Here is a 23,937-nt window from a genome sequence, read left to right on the forward strand (position 1 = left end):
ATCAAATGTCAGAAACTGTCAGTGTCATTTCCATGTAAAACAATTGGTGGAATAAAAATATTTTACAATCTCTATTTCAACAAAGAGACAAATCAAATGTTACTTTTACTTCAATGGGCATAAAATTAAAAATACGTTGGCCTGGAATTTGCGGTCGGGGTGATGGTGAACTGGCAGCGTTCGCCTTCATTCCGCCTTTGAAACTGACCGCAACTTCAGGATTTAGCGCATGCGCAGGCGGAAATCCTGAAGTTGCGGTCTTTCATTCCCAGCTCCGACACGGGCTGTGCTGTGCCTCCTCAGTGCAATCAGTGTAATCACCCAAACTGACAAATACTTCAGCTCTCCCGCTGTTAAATTCCCCAGTTAGACCCAAAGGGATTAGGTGTAACTGAGGTTTAACAGCGTATTTGATGTAAGCCCCCAAAATGCGGACCAAGTGATATACATGGTCGACCTCACTGGCTTGTTGTAAGAAAGACAGACCCAATAATTGAAGTCAAAACGGTTTATTCAGGCCTGGGGAGATAGGTCTCTTGTGTCCCCACACAAGGCTCCCACTCCACCGAACCTCTTGAGATTCACACAGTTATACACATTTTGCAAGACCTCCTACTTCAGAGATCCAATCGATTTAAAAGTCTATACATTAATCACTAACTAGGTGTGTCTAACTCATACAAAATAACCTATAGCATAAGTTTCACTTTTCACTGAAGGGGCATGTAGACCCTCTGATTTCTTGGAAATGAGTCATCCAGGTCATGTGATTTCTGGGAAACGAGTCATTCTTCTGGCCACTACTAAGTTTTGTTTTTCCAGAAAAGGGTTATGTCAGTGTCTCTTTTTGTAAGTTTCATCTCTTTAAACTGGTATGGTCATTTCTGCAATTAAACATACGAATAATTAGTACATTTCATCTTTAAACATTCTGTGGCCGCAATTGCGTTCTACTAAACGTGCCCTGTTACGCTCAATTTTAATATCTTACTTCAGTATTGACTTCTAAACAAAGTTTAAAGGCCTGGAAAACTAAATGTAATTTTGTGCAGTGTGAAATTTGTCCATTTTAATTTAAGAAACTTTTTTTTTTAATTAAGTTTGTCCACCTTTATTTCAGGTTTGCCTTTTCCCCATGTGACAGCTCTCTCCAACATTTTTAAAAAGTTAGAATTTTAAGAGCTTACTCACTTCCTTGTTCGCTGTCTGAAAATTATGCCTACTGATTGGCTGCTTAGACAGCTTGTTGGCATCACAGCAGCTTGCAAAAGGGGATCCCCACTAACCTCCGTTGATTTGAATTGAATGTCGGCAAATCCGAAGTTCTCGACCCAGAGATCGAGAGATCCTTCGCTTCACTGTTGACTGCAAATTCCAGGCCCTTAAATCAGAATAACCAGTTTATGAGCATGTTGCAAACTCCTGGACACTGCTGTGAGCAAGCCGGGAGAAAAAGCATAGGGACGTCAAACAAATTGTGTGTTTTTTACATTTTCTTTGGTTTATTAGTTACAAAAATACTGGAATTGGGAAAAAAGACTGTTTGACCTGGGCAGTTGTAGGCTGGTGGTCATGTGATGAAACCTCTGGGAATACACCCAACTATAGTTGGCAACCGTACCCCAGGTAGTGAAGATAAAAATGTATCCCAATGTCTTGAAAAATCCTATCTGTTCCTCCTACTGCTGGTCCAGTGTAATATTGTAACATTTGGTTACATTGATTATTAGATAGTTATGTTGCATTGAATGAGGACCCACCACACATGGCAAATAAACCATACCAACACATATATAGAGATAGGAACAGGAGTAGGCCATTCGGCCCTTCGAGCCTGCTCCGCCATTCAATGAGATCATGACACACTGCAGCCTCCATCACATGTGCATGTGCGCACACACAAGTGCTGATAAACTCCCCACCCCAAACAGTGATGCATGAACATTTTAAAAGCAAAAAGGTCATGTTAGTATCACATTTATTTAAATTCAAAAGGACGCACCACTTTGTTTCTCCGCCAAAGGAATTGTGAATGGAAAATGGAAAAAGTTGTCCAAATCAAGGGAGTGCAGTTAGGGTTTGACTCCAGCAGGGGTTCTGTGGAACCCAGATCTGGCAGGTTTCAACACTATTGATTAAAAAACATTGGGGCAGAAATTCCTCCCCAAACGCGTGAGTACGGAAGGGGTACGGAGGAAATGCCGGAGGAAATGCCGGTTTTCAGCATGCACAGCGCATGCGCTGAAAACCGGCATTTCCTCTCCTCTAACCCAAGAGGTGAAGAGGCTAGCGCGTGCGCTGTAGGGGGCAGCGCGTGCGTCTTGGATTTCCTCTGTTTTGGGGGATTTGCGCATGTGTAAAGGCCTCCGGTCTTTACGCTTGTAAAAAGCACACGTAAGTATTTATTTTTACAGGTAAATGGTGTTTTAGTGTAATTTAGAATTTTTTTTCCCACAGGTTTATTATTTTAAAGAATCTACAATAAGGTAAGTTTAGTTTTAGACCCTTTTTATTAAAAATGTATTTTTTTCAACAAAAAAAATTATTGTTTAAATTATTTTTTTAAACTTATTTATACTTAATTTAATGATTGGGATGTTTTTTAAATTTTTATTTAAAGTTTAAATAGTGTTTTGGGCCCCCGTAGTTTTCATGAGTTTGACAGTTCTTACTCTCAAACTCATGAATGAACCTTCCCCTCCCCTGATTGGTTGTGCAGTGCTCACCTGATCCCAGCCGGCACATCGCACTAACTACGCCGCTGGATCAGGTAAGCACTGCGCGCTGACATCTGAACCGGGCCTGTGACAGGAAGTGCAAGCAGGCCCGGGCTTCAGATGTCAGCGCGCAAGGTGAGTGCAGATCGGGGGCTTGCACCCGCGGGAAGCCCCCGACCTGAATTTTTGGCCCAATAAAATTCTACTCTGAATGCTGTGGGCCCTTCTTCTGCCTGCCATCATTATGTTGAAGAATAACTTTTGGGGGTATTCTCTGCTTCCCTACAAATTCTACCCGAAGTGCCCGATGGGACCTATGTTTCCTGCGAGCAGGCATAGTCCTCATTCTAGGCCTAAAGTTGCTGCAAAGGAAAACAGCAATCAGTCCCATTGCCATTGCTATGGGGCCATACGTTGACCAAATAAAGTAATTAAAAATTGCTGGCCTTTGTCTTCAGCCTGATCGTACCTTAGGCTCCTCTTAGAGTGGCAGGACGCCGAGCTGAGATCCGCCATGTTGTGCTGCTGCCGGCATGGGCACCTGCCCAATTATGTAAATGACTCTGTCCTTAGGACTTGGTGCAGGGTAAGCAGCAGATCAAAGCAATGGGTGAAAGTCCACTCCACTCCCCCCACCCCCACACTTCCACCAGCTCCCGCAACATTCTGTCCCAAAGTCTTTTACAAATGTGCATAAGCTGTATTCTCTCATAACGTTGCAGTTTCCTCCTTTTGCGTGTTACTCTCATTCTCTCTTTTTTGCTGATCTTTTTTTTGTGCTCACTGAGTTAAGGGAGGTCAATGTTATGGTGAGGGATAAATGGAATACATTTTCATTTTGTGTACTTCAGGCCTGTATCCTAGGTCAGGCAGAGCATAGTCAGCTCTGAAGTAAAGCTTCTGCCCGAACAATGTAGTTCAGTCCCAACCTCAGCTATTTTTTCATTTCCTTTATCTGGCATTCTTGTGAAATTGCCAATTTAATGCCAAGTTTTGCTAAGGAGCACTCACACCTCACCAATCGGGACTGGATTCGAACCCAAGTCCCAGAGGTGAAATGAAAGTGCACTAGCCCATGCTTCCTTCCAGTTCACACATGCTTCTTTTTTTAAAAGTTGTGTGCAAGCATTTTTCTCAAGAAAATGGAGCTACTGTAGAGCACTGTTTCCTACTTTCCTCCCCCCATCCGCAATAGCTGTACTTGTATTCAGTAATTGTTATATTGTCTCTGGAACTTACCACTAAGGCCTCAGTTTTAACAAACCAAATAACAAGCTTAACCAAGTGGAAACAAGAAAAGCCAACCTGCCTCCCTTGGTGAAACTAGGACAACTCTCTTGTCTGAGCACATTTTCATATTGATGTATACATTAGAAATGACAAATGGAAACTGATCATATTAAAGCAGCAGCAGTCTCAAATCCCTGTCAGGCTATTTATAGTCTAAATCAAACTATCCAATCAAAAGCACAGTTATGTCAGTAGACTGTATTTAGGGAGTGCGGTTAAGGAAAATAGATCTGCTGCTCAGGTGATAAACATGAATGTTAAGGACTCCATGTCTAATGGTTTATTTCACAATTTACAACCACTGGGAGACTAAACACAGTAAACATCAGACAGACAATTGCATGGGGAAATAAAGTATAAAATATTCTAACTGAAAAGGACTTAGACAATGAATTATGCAATATTATGTATTTTCTCAGGCTCATAATGTAGTAGCTGCAAACAGTAATTTTGGCCTGCGTTGCCTTTTGATAGCAATACTGCAAAACAAATGCTAGTATCCAGCACTTGTATAAAATGCATAAGAGTCTATTTTCTACTGCATTACACTGGGGCATCTATAGATTCTGAAATGTCATTTACAGAGGTGAGGTTATTTATACACTCCTCGCCCCACACTCTGTCAGAATCAACAGTTAACACAGATTTTAAATGTGACATTGTTTCTCTTGGCAATCAATAAAGAAACTAGCTCAAAGAAAAACAGAAAATGCGAGAAAAACTCAGCAGCTAAGGCAGCATCAGTGTGAACTCATCAGCAATCAATGCTGCCGAACCTGCTGAGTGTTTCCAGCATTTTCTGTTTTTGCTTCAGATTTCCAGCATTTTTAGTTGTTTGCTATTTGATTTTTTTTTTTAAACTGATTGGGTGTTACTATTACATTACAGTTTTGGGTAATTTCTTATTTTAACTCATTGGTTCATGCAGAGCTCCCCATTGGGAGGACAACCAGGTAATCTTCTCCCTGGCCTTTCCAGACCCTAACCTTGGCCTACTGTGAGGTACATGGTGTTCTTTGGATGACTTTCCCACTGGAAAAGCCCTGGGATACACTCACTGTCTCCTGATACACCACAGTTGAGATTGGGAACACAAATTTGGCGGGGGTGTAAAATGAGCAATGTCAGATCAGCCGCCTTTTGTACATCCCACCAATTTTCCTTTTTATTGAACGCACCGATATCACCCAATCTACGCCCCTGCCAAAGTTGAAAGTTCAAGCCATCGTCTCAGGCAGAAAGTTAAGTCCCACCACTGCAGTGTTGCACATTGGAACACCACATTGGAGCACTACATTGCTGCTCCGCTGTGATATCTCTTTGTTGTGCATTTCACTTGAAAATGCAAGTATCAATATATTCTCTTAAATTGACAAATATAGCTTTCCATAACCGTTTACTTTGATGGAGGTAGGTCTAATGGCAATGTAATACAAGATTGCTGCATAAGTGAGACAATTAAAAATAGATTTAAAAAATAGTGTGGCCCATTGAAGAATGAAAAATCTTGCATTTACATATCACCTTGCCTATCCTCAGGACTTCCCAAAACTCTTCACAGCCAATGAACTACTTTTTAAAGTGCAATCACTATTGAGGTGTAAGGCAAACATGCCAGCCAATTTGCCCACAGCAAGGTCCCACAAACAGCAAATGAGATAAATGACCAGTTAATTTGTTTGCGCAGAACACTGGAAGAACTCCTCTACTCTGCTTCAAGGCCGATAAATCCCCAGGGCCGGATAATCTACATCCGAGGGTACTTAAGGAAGTGGCCCTAGAAATAGTTGATGCTTTGCTGATCATCTTCCAGCATTCGATGGAATCTGGAACAGTACCCATGGATTGGAGGGTAGCTAATGTTACCCCACTATTCAAAAAAGGTGGTAGAGAGAAAACGGGGAATTACAGACCGGTAAGCCTGACATCGGTAGTGGGGAAAATGCTAGAGTCCATTATAAAAGATGTAATAGCAGAGCACTTGGAAAGCAGTGACAGGATCGGACAAAGTCAACATGGATTTACAAAAGGTAAATCGTGCTTGACTAATCTACTGGAATTTTTTGAGGATGTAACTGGTAAAATAGATAAGGGAGAACCAGTGGATGTGGTGTATTTGGACTTTCAGAAGGCTTTTGATAAGGTCCCGCATAAGAGATTAGCGTGTAAAGTTAAGGCACATGGGATTGGGGGCAAGGTATTGACTTGGACAGAGAACTGGCTGGCAGACAGAATGCAAAGAGTTGGAATAAATGGATCTTTTTCCGAGTGGCAAGCAGTGACTAGTGGGGTACCGCAGGGATCGGTCCTTGGGCCCCAGCTATTCACAATATATATTAATGATCTAGACAAGGGAACTAGATGTAATATCTCCAAATTTGCAGACGACACAAAGCTGGGTGGGCGTGTGTGCGGTGAGGAGGATGCCGAGAAACTCCAGGATGATTTTGACAGGTTGGGTGATTGGGCAAAAGCATGGCAGATGCAATATAACATGGATAAATGCGAGGTTATCCACTTTGGTGGCAAAAACAGGAAGGCAGGTTATTATCTGAATGGCAATAGATTGGGAGAAGGGGAAGTGCAACGAGACCTGGGTGTCCTTGTGCACCAGTCGCTGAAGGTAAGCATGCAGGTGCAGCAGGCGGTTAAGAAGGCAAATGGCATGTTGGCCTTCGTAGCGAGAGGGTTCGAGTACAGGAACAAGGATGTCTTGCTGCAGTTGTACAGGGCCTTGGTGAGACCACATCTTGAGTATTGTGTGCAGTTTTGGTCACCTTATCTGAGGAAGGATGTTCTTGCCATGGAAGGAGTTCAGCGAAGATTCACCAGGCTGATACCTGGGATGGCAGGAATGACGTATGAGGAGAGATTGGGTCGATTGGGCTTGTACTCGCTGGAGTTTAGAAGAATGAGAGGGGATCTCATTGAAACTTATAAAATTCTGACAGGACTGGACAGACTAGATGCAGGAAGGGTGTTCCCGATGGTAGGGGAGTCCAGAACCAGGGGTCACAGTCTAAGGATAAGGGGTAGGCCATTTAGGACAGAAATTAGGAGGAATTTCTTCACCCAGAGAGTGGTGAACCTGTGGAATTCTCTACCACAGAAGGCAGTAGAGGCCAATACATTAAATATATTCAAGAAGGAGTTGGATATATTTCTTAAGGCTAAAGGGGTCAAGGGGTATGGGGAGAAAGCAGGGACCGGGTACTGAATTTGGATGATCAGCCATGATCGCATTAAATGACAGAGCAGGCTCAAGGGGTCGAATGGCCTACTCCTGCTCCTATCTTCTATGTTTCTACATTTCTATGTTTCAAATAATGGCAAGGGGTCTTTTCTATCTATCCAAATAGACAGTCAGAACCTTGAGTTAAGTCTCACCCAAAAGATGGCACATTTGATAATGCAACACTAGATTATGTGCTCAAGACCTGAAATGAGGTTTAAACCCACGGCCTTCTGATTCAGAAGTGAGTGTGCTACCACTGAGCAAAACTGACACATAACGAGTAATAACAGCATACAATAGCAAAATACTGCAGATGCTGGAAATCTTAAATAACAACAGAAAATTCTGGAAATACTCAGCAGGCCAGGCAGCATCCGTGGAGAGAGAAACAGAGTTAACGTTTCAGGTCTGGGACCCTTCATCAGAATGGAAAAAGCTGGAGATGTAACAGATATTAAGCAGGTGCAGAGACAGTGGGGGGGGGGGGGGCGGTCCACGTGAAGGTGAGAAGGTGAGGGAATGGTGGAAATTGGGAGTAAAGTGAATGAACTTATCTAGTTCAGGGCGAGAGCAGGAAACAGCACCGATACAGTCATCGATGTGCCGGAAAAAGAGGTGAGAGAGGGGACCTGAATAGGACTGGAACAAAGAGTGTTCCACATATCCCATGAACAGGCAGGCATAGCTAGGGCCCATGTGGGTTCCCATAGCAACACCTTTAATTTGGAGGAAGTGAGTGGAGTCAGAGGAGAAGTTGTTCAATGTGAGAACAAGTTCAGCCAGGCGGAGGAGGGTGGTGGTGGATGGGGACTGGTTGGGTCTCTGTTCAAGGAAGAAATGGAGCACTTTAAGGCCGTCCTGGTGGGAGATGGAGGTGTAGAGGGATTGGACGTCCAAGGTGAAAAGGAGACGGTTGGGACCAGGAAACTGGAAACTGGAAACTGTTAAAATGACGGAGGGCGTGGGAAGAGACTGGAAAAGGGGAGAAAAAATAGAGTCGAGATAGGAAGAGATAAGTTCCGTGGGGCAAGAACAGGCTGAAACGATGGGTCTACCAGGGCAGTCCTGTTTGTGGATCTTGGGAAAGAGGTAGAAGCGGGCTGTGCGGGATTGGGGGACTATGAGGTTGGCGGCCATGGAGGGAAGATCTCCAGAGGAGATGAGGTCAATGACAGTCTTGGAAACAATGGCTTGATGTTTGCTAGTGGGGTCATGGTCCAGGCGGAGGTAGGAGGAGGTGTTGGAGAGTTGGCGTTCAGCTTCCGCACAGTAGAGTAATAACAGCATGTTAAACAACTTCTCCACATAGTCCCCTATGCGGCTGGGTCAAATCGTCAATCACTTGTTTTGAGTACCAGGTGGCAAGTTTGACTCCCAGGGTTACCTGCCACTCAAAGTGTTTTGCCTTTATTGTGTGAGTTTGGTGAGTTTTCTTCTGGAACATTAACTGGGGCACAATATGGTTGCAATGCATTCTATTCTGTGCTGGACGAGAGCTCCATTTCCAAACTTCCCCTGCTTTATTCTCTTGTGCTTTACTCTGATTACGAAGGGTGATTTGGGATTGTGCAGATGCTGGCAGCTCAACTACCCACTCTGACAAGCTAGAAGTTCGGTATGGTGAGTGGCCTGCAAGGAGGAGAAAGAGAGAGGACATGGTTCCAAAAAAAACCCCACCGTCTTCCATAAAACAAATAATTGTGACCAATGGGAACTGAAGCTGCACTACACAGTTCCTCAGTGTGTAATCTGTTAGTCCTTGTATAATATATCTTTCAACAGACAGTACTGTATGATACAACTGTAAGTCTCTCTGTGCTGGCCTGCTACCAGAATTATTTGATCTGACCAATTTCATTGCATAATCCAGGGTTTGCATTAACACAGGGGATCACTAGCAAATGGATTGTGCCAGCTTGCAAGGAACAGTGCAATATGATAAACAACTATGACCAACATGATTTCTTATCAGTAGAACAAAATGGAAGCTTTTATATGGCCGTTGGGTAGTGCTGATAATGGACATTCCAGGACTCATCCTGTGTAAATAGCTCTGTCAGGACTGGAAGGCAATGGCAAGCAGGGGAAAGATACAGCAGGGGATCCATGGCAGAAATCATTCCAATGTCAAGGCAACACAAACATAGCAGGTCCCTATTTGGCAATTTGAAAAAATGACAGCTCCAGGTAATAGCAATGATACAATTAGGAATATAGCTAAACACTGCAATGTTTCTGTGAGACTGTTTTTGTAATGTGAACATAGTGCATTGCCAAAAGGTATTACCGTTCACTTTCAATATTTTATATTCTGTGGAACTACTCTGATAGAATGGCTGTGGTTTCATAATTTATTTTGCTTTAAGTGGGCAAAAACAAAGAAATTCAGGTTGCTAAAGTGACATACAAATCACCTCAGTGATCATCAGTTCAGTGGGGTTTTTAATTCATTTTGTTTCTATGTCGCTGGAAATTCCAATTACAGAACTGCAGTGGAACCCTGGTGAGTATGTGCTGAATGAGGATAACATATCAACAAAGGCAAAAAAAATACAGCTTAGTGTCAAAATACCTTCTGATTCAGTAATAAATTTTCAAAAAAAGCTATAGGTTACCCGGGTTATCGTCATTGTTATGTTATAAAACAAGGCTTCCTCTTGTTAGAATATTCTGTCTCCTTTCCCTTCACTTTCCTTTCTATTTAATTCTGGAAGAGCATTCACTAAATAAAATGATCTTCAAAATTTGCAAATGCTGTAGTCAAAAAGCAATTAGAATAATTTTACCACAAAACTCCAACTTATGGCCTGTTGTGTATGACATTTCCATTTGTAAAATGATTTCTTGTGTGTACTTGAAATGGTCCGTGCTGGTTTTTATCGGTTTCCTTTGTCTTGCTTTTTTCTCTTTCTATTCCTGGCCAATAGTACTCTGTTAGGCTAGAAGCATGACTGGATCATTTACCCTGTATAAATTCAAGAATAAAAAAAATAATATGTCACGTAAATGAGAAATTGCAGATAAATTGAAAATATATATTTAAAAAACAAAAAAATACCGCATTGAAGCAGACTTCTGAACTGCTTCTCTGCTGCACTGATGTATTCTCACCCATAGTCTATGTGTTGCATATCTGTCTTCCTGCAGTCCAGTGTTACTTACAGTTATTTAACTACCTTGTCTTCACCAAGAGACCAGGTTGCCACGCACTTTCACTTGAGGCATTCATCACCAAGGTCAAAAGGTGAATATTGTAATCTATTACACCACAAGAAACCTAATGAAAAGCCCCATCATTATCCAATTTAAAGGAAGGCATGTAAAAAGACCGCACTATAATTCAAATTGTTTTGTTTCCCTGAAGCTAAATTTGCTACGTGATTGACACCTCTTGATGATAATACTTATTGATATGGTGATGTTAATTGTGTAGATATTTGAGCAACCCCATATTCTTGAGGTAAATGCATGTTCTTAACCTAAGTCTGAACCTGATTTTGCAATGTGATTCAGGGATGAGGTAGATACAGATAATTGAACACAAGAGGATTTTCAGTCTTATACAGTGGAATGGAAATAACAATATATTCTGAATCTATTAGGATACCAATCCTCCAGTCTCTTGAACCCTCTATAGATGATAGTGTATATGTCACTATCAAAATAAAATGTTCCTTTTTTTCTGATTCTACAACACATCTTTGCTATCTGGTATTAGCTGCACTTTGTACTCTGTAAAGGTTTGAATTCTTTGGCTGCCTCTTTTACCTACCTCGGCAAAAGTGGCCTATAACACAAAAGGCTAGAGTTTCCGAGGTCAATCAATAAGCACCTTCTTTTGTTATACATTACAATCAAATCTACTTAAATGCAAATTTGATATGGGAGAAATGTCCTGGCAAAGTTCTGTAATCAATTTGCAACTTGTTCATGATTTAAGGCCCTATTCAAAGATATTTGCATTTTTTTAAAGTAACATTTCTGTCATTTGTATTTATGAAAATATGCTACATACCTCAAAATGCATTCGTGACAAAATTTTGCTGATTTTAGTTTTGCTATTTTGCTAAACCTGAATGATAACTGTCATAAAAAAAACAGGTAATGACGATTCTTCAGGCCTTTCCAGTTATTTTGATGCTCTTGTTTTCTTGACATTTGCTACATTGCTACTCCTGAAAGTAGGATACATTTTACAATGAGAAGCATAATGTCCTTGTTCTTGGGCACAGGTACGATGGGCCAAATGGTCTCTTTCTGTGCTGTATGATTCTATGATTCTCGAGGATACCAAACACCAGGGCCATCTCATTAACTAGCTCATCTCAGGTTGTGCAAGTGCAATAATAATAAAATTAAAGCAAAAATTTAGCCCCCGGGTAGCTCCAGTACAGATACCAAATACACGTGAAGTGAACTTGATGTAATGAATAAAGTAAAAAACAGCATCGTGGCCAGATCAATGCAGGACTCCAGAGGAGGACCTTTTGCCAAGAAGGAGCTCCAAAAGGAGGAGTAGATAATGCAAGAGGTCCATGTCCTATAAGATTATGCAATTAATTGGGGCTTCGAGGCCTGATTTCAGCTGCAGCCTCACCGGCTCCTGGTATCTTTTCTCCTTGCAAGGGCACCTGAGACAGGCACTGCAATGCCACCTATGTCATCTTCAGGTAATTGAAATGAACTTGAGGTAAAAAAAAATCGATGCTACTGTGACTGTTACAAGTACAGACCTTGGCATTTGACAGCCAGACTCCACTGAGCTGATCACAGAGGTTTGAGCATTGTCTGTATATGGAATGTGTATAGTAGAAGCCTTTTGATGTAACTATCCTTCAACTTCCTCATTTTAATCACATTAACTATTTGATAATACCAACAAAGGGGGCAACTTGTAAAAGATAAACCTAGACCTATTAACAAATAAAGAAACAGAGACAAAATGAACATTTATTTATCGCACATATACTGTACTGTCATGGCAGGTACAGGCAAAAATATAAATCTCTTTTTCAGTAAATAAAATATACATACAGAACTTGCATTTAATAATTTACACAGAGGTTAAATAAGACTTACTACACAATAGGAGTGAACTTCCTCTTGTTGTTAATATTAGTGAAAAATTCAGTGTGACTATTCTAGTCCTGCCAACTTTTTGCCTAAAATTATCAACAAGAAAGATTTCAGTCCTGAAGTGTATTCATGTGGAGCAGAAATGACACTAGAGGCTACTGCTAATAATTCAAAGTCCTTTATTTGCATTAAAGAAATCAAGTATCCAATCATTTGAATTATGCAGTATAAATAACACAGGAAAGTGTGAATTTAGTGCTTAAAATTGAATTAACCGATCATTTGAAATAATTGACTTTGAATTGAGACTGCAAACAAAGAAAAAACATTATTTGGAAAACAATCCCAGTAACTGAATCATTCCAGTAACCAGTGATTACACAAAGCATTTTTATTGTATTTTCGAACCATGCGGGCAGCCATCCAATCAGGGAGAAATCTGTGACAGTAACATTCCCCCTATTATATGGAAGGTTTCTACAGCATCTCTCACCTTGGGGTAAGGATTCCTCAGGTCACTATTTGTTGCAACATCATTAATGTGTTGGAGAAGAATTCCTCTGTTTAGTATTTCTAATGAAATGATAAATGCATTCATTTAGAACATGTTTACAGTTTCACTGGAAACACCAGAATACATTTACAATGTTGTTACACATAGCAACCAGAGGAATTCTTACTCCTGGCTTTCTCTAATTCAGGTATGATGGGCCTTTGTTTTCCAAAATGTAATCAATGTGATAATATCAGATTTTACAGGAGTTGAAGATTACTGTAATTAAGTTTCCTGCTAATTGCTCTTTTGCTGTTCTGCAAACCTTTGTGAATACTAATTGCATATTAATCTACAGGGGTGTGCCTCTAGATAAGTGCCGAAAGCACTGTTCAACCAAAATCCACACACATTGCATTTTCCACAATACTGAGTGAATGCCATTCCTCAGCAAAATAGGAATAGAACAAGAAGAGCAAATTAAATTTTACTGAAAAGATGTGGGAAAGAATTTTGCAGATCTACAAAGGCATTGTAAATAGGGGCCTCAATACAGGCAGAACTATTTCTGTCGTATGCATGTTCAGAAAAATTGCTCTATTTGTCAGTATTGCAGTAGGAATATTCAGTATTTTCATAAATCAACAAATACTGCTCTTAGTACCGGTGGCGTGAATGGTCTCCCAGTGAGATTGAAAAATGTCCACCTGCATGTTTTGCCTTTACATTTCTTTACCATTTCTTAGGCTTACACAGCTCTTAACCAGTAAGGAATGATTCATTGTGTGGTAAAATAGATCCATCATATATAAATAGTTACAAGAATGCATACATCCTATAAATTATTGTTACAGTGAATGTGTCAACATATTTGAATGCAGTATTCCCACTTGTGTTTGTTTATCTCTATTTACTTGTAAAAATTCCTCCCTATTTCTAAGCATAAACTACAATTCCCCAATGATCCTCTAGGCATGACTATTTATACAGACAGACTGTTTACAAAAGCCTCTGACATTATGGAAATGATGGTTTATAGAGTTTGTAACATAATAAAAACCCTAAAGCTATGATGACCTTATTATCCAAGTAGCTTACAAGCCACTATTTTGATCAGCTTAGTGACTGTCATCTTCAAAATCATGATGTCTTTTTTTATTTCCAGGCCATGGGTCAATTTTGCCTAAACCCACACTCATGACCTATAGTGCAGCATTACTCATTTCCTACTTAATGGTCTGAAAATAGGAGCATGTCACTGCATCTTGAAACATGAATCAATAAGCAGAATGCCACCAACACAATGTTTTAATCTATATTTTCTCTTCTTATTCCCTCTGGTAGGTCCTCTATTGCTACCTCCCACCATCAGTTTTCCCGGACAGCCAAAAAGGGTGGAACAGTCTAAGGTAACAGGACTTTATTCAGGTCACAGCAGACCCTGACAGTTTTTGGTTTCCCACACTCCCAAAATGAAACAATTCTCACCATAAGGTGCGCCATCTAGTGGCTCTGTTAAAAACTAATGTTGTCAAGATTGAGATTCAAACCCCCGGCAATTGGGGCTGAGACTTTATCCCTGCAGCTGACAGCTCCATGTTTACCAAAACTATTTCTTAAGCAATATGCCTTTTTGTACTTAATAAAAATGATCTTATATTCCCTTATTTTGTTTTTCACGGTTAGATTTTCACGGCATGGTAACTTTTATTGTACCTTTTTAATAGAGAAATAATAGATTCAGTTTTATTCTTTCATTTTAGTGCACAGGCTGTTCTTTACTGCTGTAGGTCATTCCTTTTCATAAAAAATGTAATCACTTCGCAGAGACATTAAGTTGCACAATGCATTAATTTTCATTATATTCACAAAATGGACATTTTGTCGTGTCCAAAAAATTAATTATAGACAACAGTAGAACGATTTACCTGAGAAACATGCAGTCCTCTGTTTATAGTCTAATGTTTTCTTGTGCATACAGAGATCTCATTAATTAGTGTGACCTCTGTGCTGGAGCTGGCTTGAAATTGAATATGGTTTCATCTCTTTCAAAGGGAGGTGTTCTTATCCTACAGACTGTGACCCTGTCACTTTCTCATGTCAGCCAAGCTGAATATGATATTATCTGGGGATTCGACTAACTATTATGTGAATCAGAGCAGCTGAGGTTATCAAAGCAATGTCAGGTGCTTGTTCCCTCAACCCACTGAAATCTCTGTGTTCGGGGAAGTGGTCGACATCAAGCAGAAATGGCATCGGCATTCAGAATTCGAGCTTTCACTTGGGCTAATGTGAATTCATGCAAATTGGGTTTAGTTGACTACAGAGTAGGATTAAAATATAGTGCAATAAAGAGAAGCAGAATTCAAAATTCAGTGTGCAGCTGTGAAACTGATTTTGATGAGAACGGGTCAAAATATGGTGACAGCGGATCAAGCCTGTCTAATTGTTTTAAACATTTTTTTGTATCATATCTTTATGGGCAGAATTATAGAAAGCGAAGCCTGCATAAAACAGTGGTATTTGAAATAATTGCAGCAGACTTACTATTACAAGTGCTAAAAATTCATAGAATTAAATAATAATGCTCTGCAATGAAGATTCGCTTGGCAAAAGAAAGTAGGTGATGAAAAGAAAGGCAACAGAAAGAATAATATGTAGAAAAGCTTCCCCTTGAATGACTTTCCATAGTCTATTCTTGGTCCCTTGCTGTTTGCACTATTTAGAAACAATATGGAGCAAGCTAATTCTAGTAATACCAGATTTGCTTATGACACCAAGTTATGTAACTGCATGATTAGTGTAAGGGAAATGGACAGTATTCAAAGGGGTCTGAACACAATAAGATAGTTCATTTGCCATTTCTATCATGTATATTTAAAAACCTTGCATATGAAACTTTATCAAGTGCCATCTAAAAATCCAAGTTATTATATTGTCTTGATAACCCTTGGCTACTAATTTATCAAAGATAAGGTAGCTTAGGACCTCCTTAAAATGAAACAAACCACTCCAGAATACACACGGTCCCTCTCTGTAACCTGCACCGTGAAGTGACTGAGGAGAAAAAGAAACCAAAACATAAAGACACTGGGGTAGAATTTCCGTTCAGTTACGCTAATAATATCAGCACTATCCGGGCAAAATCAGTGCAAAAGGTCAGTGAATTTTAAACGTGAGTTACGCCCAAAGCCCCTTAAGTTTGTGTTTTCCGCAATCTTTTCCACTGGTTTATGATTCAATTAGCCCGGATCAGACCCCACCCACAAAACTGGCCACGCCCCCAGGTTCAAATTGCGAGATTCCACCGATTGTGCTGGCTTGGGAAGGCTTTTCAAATTGTACTCATTTTCTTAGACACACCAGCACTAAAGGCACGTTTTTAATGTTTTTTCATATCAAAAAGTATTTAATTTACTAAGAAACTGATATGTATATTAGTGTATACCAATGAAATTATTAAATGGTTCGGTATAGTTTTTTTAATTAATTTTCAGTGATTTTAAATCAGGTTACTCACAGGTGGAGGACTGGACACTTATTAAAAATGCTTATTTTTTTGTGATAAACCCATTTTCAGCTATATTAATATAACTGCCCCAGGTTACCACTCTTAAATACATCAAGGAATACTTTTTAATGGAAAGAAAAAATGATTATGTTCTATTAGGCTGCCCAATTGCGCTGGTTCACTGAATATTTTATGTTTGTAATTATGCAGAGGAATTTTATCGGAAACTTGAACTGTAACCTAACCACCACAATTTCGAGAGCATTTTAGATGCAAATTCCCAATTGAGCCCAATGCGGAAATGCTATCCCATTTTTTCAAACAGGTATACAAATGAGCATATTTTTTCAGACAAGGTAGGGAGGAGAATTTTCTTTCTCTTTAAATGGATAGGCCAATGATTGGCAGGTGGATTTGAATGTCAATGAATGTAAAATTGTGAACACTAGAACAGGAAAAATAAATACGTGCATGCAATGATAGCATATCAATTAGCAAAGGTAAAAAAATGAAAATAGTTGGCGTGATTATTAACCAATTACTGAAAGTATCCAGGCAATCTAAAGTTGTTATCAAGATGGTTAATTGAGCACTTTTCATTGGAATGCATCTCATGACTCAAGAGCACTTGATTGTAAGTTGAAACAAGTTACTGAAACCTTATTGTAGTGTATGTACCTTTAAGGGGAGAACTACTTTTTACAGCTCCTGTATACTGTAGTACTGGCAGTGACCACACCTGTATATAAACCCTGAGTGGGGATCTGTGCGTTTAGTTTTAGAGTAACCCTCATCCAGTAAACACCTGTTGATTGTTCCCTGCAGTCTCATGTCTAGTTATTGAAGGACACACAACATCAAAATACACGGATCTAACATTGGCGACGAGGCAGATTCGAAACTACCTGCAACTCTGCATCAGCTCCCAGGGATTCACTCCTGGAGAACAGTGGAAGAAGGTCGCGTTCAGAGGCACGGGCGTCGACCACGAGCAACCGCCCAGTCATCCAGCGGAGATTTGAGCATCGCAGGGGAGGCTGTTGAGAGCTGGGCTTGGTTCTCCAGCAAAATGGGCTGGCAACAGGTACGGCGCAGACCCTTCCCGGACAGTGGCGGCTAGAGCCGACCGACGGCACAGAAAAGGCCGAGCAGCGTCGACGGGAGAAGAGAGAGGGTAGAGCGCACAGGGCGCAGCCGGTGTTCAGGACCGAGCGGCGTCGACGGGAGAAGAGAGAGTGTAGAGTGCACAGGGCGCAGCCGGTGTTCAGGACCGAGCGGCGTCGACGGGAGAAGAGAGAGTGCAGAGCGCACAGGACGCAGCCGGTGTTCAGGACCGAGTGGCGTCGACGGGAGAAGAGAGAGGGTAGAGCGCACAGAGCGCAGCCGGTGTTCAGGACCGAGCGGCATCGATGGGAGAAGAGAGAGTGTAGAGCGCACAGGGCGCAGCCGGTGTTCAGGACCGAACGGCATCAACGGGAGAAGAGAGAGAGGTGCAAAGGAAAACGCGCAGAGCACAGCAAGTGTTCAAGGGACGGGCAGCGTCAGTGGGGAAGAAAGGGAAACGCACAGAGCGCAGCCGCTGTTCAAGGGCCGAGCAGCCGCAGCGGAGAAGAAGGGAGAGCGTGGGAAACGCCATTTTGAGCCACAGCGGCGAAGGGAGAGCACGGGAAAACGCCATTTTGAGCCGCAGCGGAGAAGAAGGGTGAGTGCGGGAAAACGCCATTTTGAGCCGCGAGAAGAAGGGAGAGCATGGGAAAACGCCATTTTGAGCCAGTCTAACCACACCCAGGGATGCCGAAGAGTGGCAGTATCACAGCGTTCGACAATGAAGCCGAAGATTGGACGACATATGTCGAACGCATAGAAGTATACTGCAAGGCGAATGAAGTGCCAGATGAGAGGAAAGCACTGGTATTGTTGAATTCAATGGGTGCAAAAATGCATGGCTTACTGCGAAACCTAGTAACCCCAGAGAAGCCAGTGGAAAAGGATTTTGGAAACATAGTGTCAATCCTACAGGACCACTTAAACCCCACACCGCTGCTGATAGCAGAAAGATTTAAGTTTCACAAAAGGAACCAGCATAAAGATGAAAGTAATGCTGAGTATTTAACGGAACTGCGCAAGCTATCGAAACACTGTCAGTTTGGAACGGGACTAGCAGATACTTTAAGGGACAAGTTTGTGTGTGGGCTTCAAAGTGAAGGAACCCAGAAACGGCTTGTATCAGAAAAGGATCTTACGCTGGACAAGGCTTTCAGCATTGCAGTATCACACGAAGCAGCAGCACGGGGTGCTGCAGAGATACAACGGACACCGCAAGAATATGGCACAAATGAAATGTCATACAGAACAGTGAAGTGCTATCGCTGCGGCAGAACAACACATGACCATAATGATTGCTGGTTCAAGGACAAAGTGTGCAGACAGTGTGGAAAAGTAGGACACATAGCAAGAGTCTGCAGGTCGGGAAAGAAAACCAGCAGCAAGAAATCTCCACAGGAGAAGTACAAGAAGGTACATAAGGTGACGGAGAGTAGTTCAGACGAACAGAAGAGTGATACAGACTCCGGAAGCAAGGAGCTGGGTTGGCTGAAACTACATAAGCTGATCAAAACGGAGGATCACCAAACTATCTGGGTCACGCTCAAGATAGCAGGAGTCCAAGTGAAAATGGAATTGGACACAGGATCAGCCCTAACAGTCATAAACCGAAGGGACTACAAGCGGCTATTCTCACATATACCCTTGAGAGATACAGAGATTGTCTTGAAGACGTACACGGGGCAAAAAGTCTACCCCAAAGGAAAAATAAGGGTGAACGTTATATATAACGGCAAGGAAACACCAAAAATGGACCGAAATGTATTGCCAGATGGAGGACCACTACTACTAGGACGTGAATGGATCCGGAAGATACAGCTAGATTGGCATTCCACACAAGCACTGACTGTAGATGCAAAAAAGGATGATGACGTCACACCTGGCCGACTGTCAAAAATGCTAACTGACGCACAAGCAGTGTTCCAGGAGGGACTCGGAACACTAAAAGGCATAACAGCGATGATCAAAATAGAAGAAAATGCAAGCCCAAAGTTTTTTAAGGCCAGACCGGTGCCTTATGCGATCCGCCCAGCCGTCGAAGCATAGCTGGAAGGTTTGGAATGTTCAGGAGTACTGTCCAAAGTGGACTGGAGCGAGTGGGCCACACCCATCGTTCCTGTAATGAAGAGGTCGTTGAGTAATACGCCTGGGGAACCAAAGAAGGTTCGCATCTGTGGGGACTTTAAGGTGACAGTTAACCCAGTCCTTCACATGGTACAATATCCGCTTCTGCGGATTGAAGATATTTTCGCCTCGCTATCTGGAGGGAAACGCTTCACTAAGATTGATCTGGCCCAGGCGTACCTGCAAATGGAGGTAGAAGAAGCCTCGAAACAGTACCTCACGATCAACACTCATAAAGGTCTCTACCAATACAACCAGCTGGTGTTCGGGGTAGCATCAGCTCCGGCTATTTGGCAAAGGGCAATGGATCAAGTCCTGCAAGGGATTCCAGGGACCCAGTGTTATTTGGACAACATCCTGCCAACCTGGAGCAGGTGCTCACTAGATTGAAGGAATATGGGCTCCGAGCAAATCGCCACAAATGCGAGTTTTTCCAGAAGCAGATCTCGTATTGTGGCCACGTTATTGATGAAGAGGGGTTACATAAGTCCCCTGAAAAGATTGAGGCAGTAGTCAAGGCTCCAGCACCGGAAAATGTGTCACAACTGAAGTCGTTCCTCAGGCTGGTGAACTACTACCATAAGTTCTTGCCGAATTTGTCTACAGTACTACATCCACTGAACACCCTACTGCAAACGGGGGTACCATGGAAATGGAATGACGAAGGTATACGAGCTTTCCAGAAGTGCAAAGAATTGATCACATCAAAATAGGTGTTGGCTCATTTCAATCCAGCACTACCAATTCGGTTGGCGTGTGATGCATCACCCTATGGCATTGGAGCGGTGCTGTCGCACAAGTTCCCGGACGGCTCGGAGAGGCCGGTAGCCTTTACATCTCGGTCACTAACCTTAGCCGAGCGTAACTACGCCCAGATTGACAGGGAGGCCCTCAGCCTAGTGTGGGGAGTGAAAAAGTTCAACCACTATCTGCACGGGCAGAAGTTCACCTTGCTGACTGACCACCAACCACTTGTCTCCATCTTTAATCCAAAGAAGGGCGTTCCGGTGATGACTGCGCAACGGCTACAAAGATGGTCCCTTTTTCTAGGGGCGCACCAATATGAAATCGAGTATAAGGGCACGAAACAGCATGGAAATGCTGATGGGCTATCACGCCTGCCACTGCCTACTGCGGAGGAAGCACCAGCAGTGGACCCTGTCAAAATATTTTATTCGACTATAATTGAACGCTTGCCAGTAACTAACGCTGATATAGAGAAGGAGACCCGAAATAACCCGACACTGTCTCGGGTATATGATTTGACGGTGAAGGGATGGCCAACACATGGCGACTCACTGTTGCCAGCATTCTCATCCAGAAGAGAGCAGCTGTCAGTATGCCAGGGGATCTTGATGTGTGGATCCCGAGTGGTAATTCCACCCAAGTCAAGGGAGAGAGTGCTAAATGAGCTTCACGAAGGCCATCAGGGAGGTGTGAAGATGAAAAGCCTTGCTAGGGCTTATGTGTGGTGGCCGGGGATCGATCAGCAAATCGAGGACCTGACAAAGAGCTGCTCAGGATGCCAGAAGGTCCAAAATGCACCACCACATGCCCCTCTACACCCATGGGAGTGGCCCTCATCTCCATGGCAACGGGTGCATATTGATTTTGCTGGTCCATTCATGGACTCAATGTTTTTAATAGCCATGGATGCGCACTCGAAATGGCCTGAGGTGATCAAAATGTCATCCACCACCACGGAGAAAACTATTGCAGTCCTACGGACCATATTTGCCAGGAACGGCTTGCCAGAGCAGATTTGCTCTGATAACGGACCACAGTTTGTGTCCGAAGAGTTTCGAAGATTCATGAAAAGGAATGGGGTAAGGCATTACACATCCGCCCCGTATCATCCAGCCACAAATGGATTGGCTGAGAGGTTCGTACAAACTTTTAAGAAAGCAGTAAGGGCCATGTGCGACGACGACATTCCACTGCAGCATAAGGTGGACAATTTCCTGTTAGCCTACAGAAATGCGACACATGCAGTCACCAACCAGACCCTGGCCATGATGTTCTTTAACCGAAGGTTGAGATCTCGTCTGGATTTGCTCAGACCAAATGTACGAAGAGATGTTGAGAATAAGCAATTCCAGCACATCAATGAGAAGCCGACAAGGAGCTTCAATGTAGGGCAACCAGTCTTGGCCCGCGACTACCGAACAGAGAAATGGCAACCAGGAACGATATGCACACGGCAGGGGCCACTAATGTACACAGTGGATGTTGGGGAGAACATTGTGAGACGCCATGTCGACCAGATCCTAGAGTCACAGGAACGAGTCAACCCCATGTCTCGCGCACCTGCTGATGAACCTGACATACAGGTAGCATCTACCCCAGAAACAGTAGCATCGGAAGCTGATGAACCAACTGACAACAGGGGGCCTCCGCACCAAGAGCAAGACACTCAGGAAAGGCGCTATGTAGAAAGGATCAGGAAGCCACCCCAAAGACTGAATTTATAAATGGACTATTTTCAGTTAATGTGCATGTTAAAAGTGTTAATTGTTAAAATGAATGTTATGGTACTGTTAATCTAAAAGGGGAGGAATTGTAGTGTATGTACCTTTAAGGGGAGAACTACTTTTTACAGCTCCTGTATACTGTAGTACCGGCAGTGACCACACCTGTATATAAACCCTGAGTATGGGATCTGTATATTTAGTTTTAGAGTAACCCTCATCCAGTAAACACCTGTTGATTGTTCCCTGCAGTCTCGTGTCTAGCGATTGAAGGACACACAACATCAAAATACACGGATCTAACACTTATATAGATCATTAGTAAGGGCATATTTAGAATGATACAGTTGATTTTCCACTGCTATGTGCAGGTGACATATTTGCACCCAGTATTGGGGCATAGAAAATCAGGGAGCAGAGTCGTGGCATTAGAAATGCAACAAGAGCTCAGTATTTCCTGTCCAGGCAGTGCTGGGGGGGGCAGGAGACATGCACTGTTCCATTTAAATTTCAAAACTGGTGGAAATGAGGACAGGGCTTCCTTTAACTACAATTTCTGTTGGGATTTGCTGCAGGAGTGTGATGTCATCACCGTGCACCTATATAGACCAGTCACATTTGCAACTCAGATTCCTGGACTGCAGGTCAAAAGTTCTTAAAGCTGTAATGTGACAGGGAGGCACCATTTATTTGGACTGTTGGGTTTCTTATCACTACTTTTTGACACTTTTCATTGATTTTTAGGCCACTTGAGGGTTTAATCTAACTTTTCAGTTATTTTCCTGTATTTGCACTTACCTTTTTGGGGACTTGTCTGTGTCCAGAAACAGCCTCCCTCTGCAAAGGATGAACATTCCTATGGAAATTCCTCTTGCTCTCAGGGAGCTACAAGATGAAGAGAAGTGTTATAGGCATGAACATCTAGATTGGAGAAGGGCACACAAGACCCATGCCTTCTTAAGCAGGTTGTTGTAGCGACAATGCCACTGTTACCTGGTCATGTCCAAGGAGCTCAATCTTCACCATATATGGTTTAGCAGTCTTGAAAGTTTGCCATGTTCTGAAACCAGACATCCGTGCTGTAACTTTCTATAATTCTATGATTGAAACCTCCTCCACGACCTGGACAGTTAGAAATGAAGAACTTAAGTTTATTTTGAGTTTTGTATATCCTTAGGACATCCCAAAACACTTCACAGTCAATGTAGTCACTGCTGTTACGTAGGCAAACATGACAGCCAAATTCCACATGGCAAGGTCCCACAAACAGCAATGTGGCAAATGACCAGATAATCTGTTTTGGTGATGCTGGTTGAGGGATAAATGTTGGATAAGACACTGGGAAAATTCCCCTGCTCTTCTTCGAATAATGCTATGGGATCTTTTATATCAGGCAGATGGAGCCTCGGTTTATGGTTTTGAAAGAAGTACCTCTGACAGTCCAGCACTCCCTCAGTACTGCAATCAAGGGCTGAATCTTTACCTCTCTGTGGGGTTGGGTGCGGGGGGACGGTCTATTGAGTCGCTCTCCCAGACGACTCCAATTGAATTAGTCATGCAGCTTTCCCGGCCAATTAAGTGGAGCAAGTCTGACGCCATCATGGATGACTCGGCTTCATCTCACCTACTTAAAGGAACATTGCACAGGTGACAGTTGAAGGTTGGTGGAGGTGCTGGAGAGGTGGTGAGGGAGACAGTGGTTGGTGTCAGACAAAGGAAGTGGTTTCATTTTAAAGGTTTAAAGATTTGTAAAGAAAAATGCAGGCTCAGCGCCAAAAAGCTACACCAAAATTCAGTGATGCCTCCCTGGAAATCCTGCTCCAGGGAATGAGAGCCCGCAGGGAGGTCCTCTTCCCTGGTGATGGGGGGGAAGAGGCCAGCAACCGAGACAAAGAGGGCATGGCTGGAGATTGGCGACA

General features: G+C 42.5%; 1 long non-coding RNA gene across 1 annotated transcript in view; it reads right to left on the reverse strand.

The window, feature by feature from the left end:
* Nucleotides 1-504: 504 nt before the first annotated feature.
* Nucleotides 505-23,937, reverse strand: part of LOC147117564 (uncharacterized) — a 69,572-nt gene continuing 46,139 nt past the window's right edge. Inside the window, exons 2-3 of the long non-coding RNA XR_015078297.1 lie at nt 10,029-10,207; nt 505-884 (exon numbers count right to left, since the gene is read on the reverse strand). This is a non-coding gene — a long non-coding RNA (uncharacterized LOC147117564). The remainder of the gene's footprint in view (nt 885-10,028; nt 10,208-23,937) is intronic.

This window comes from Somniosus microcephalus, chromosome 5, assembly GCF_052327205.1.
Source record: "Somniosus microcephalus isolate GS21.2 chromosome 5, FLI_Smic_1.0, whole genome shotgun sequence".
Classification (NCBI taxonomy): Eukaryota; Metazoa; Chordata; class Chondrichthyes; order Squaliformes; family Somniosidae; genus Somniosus; species Somniosus microcephalus.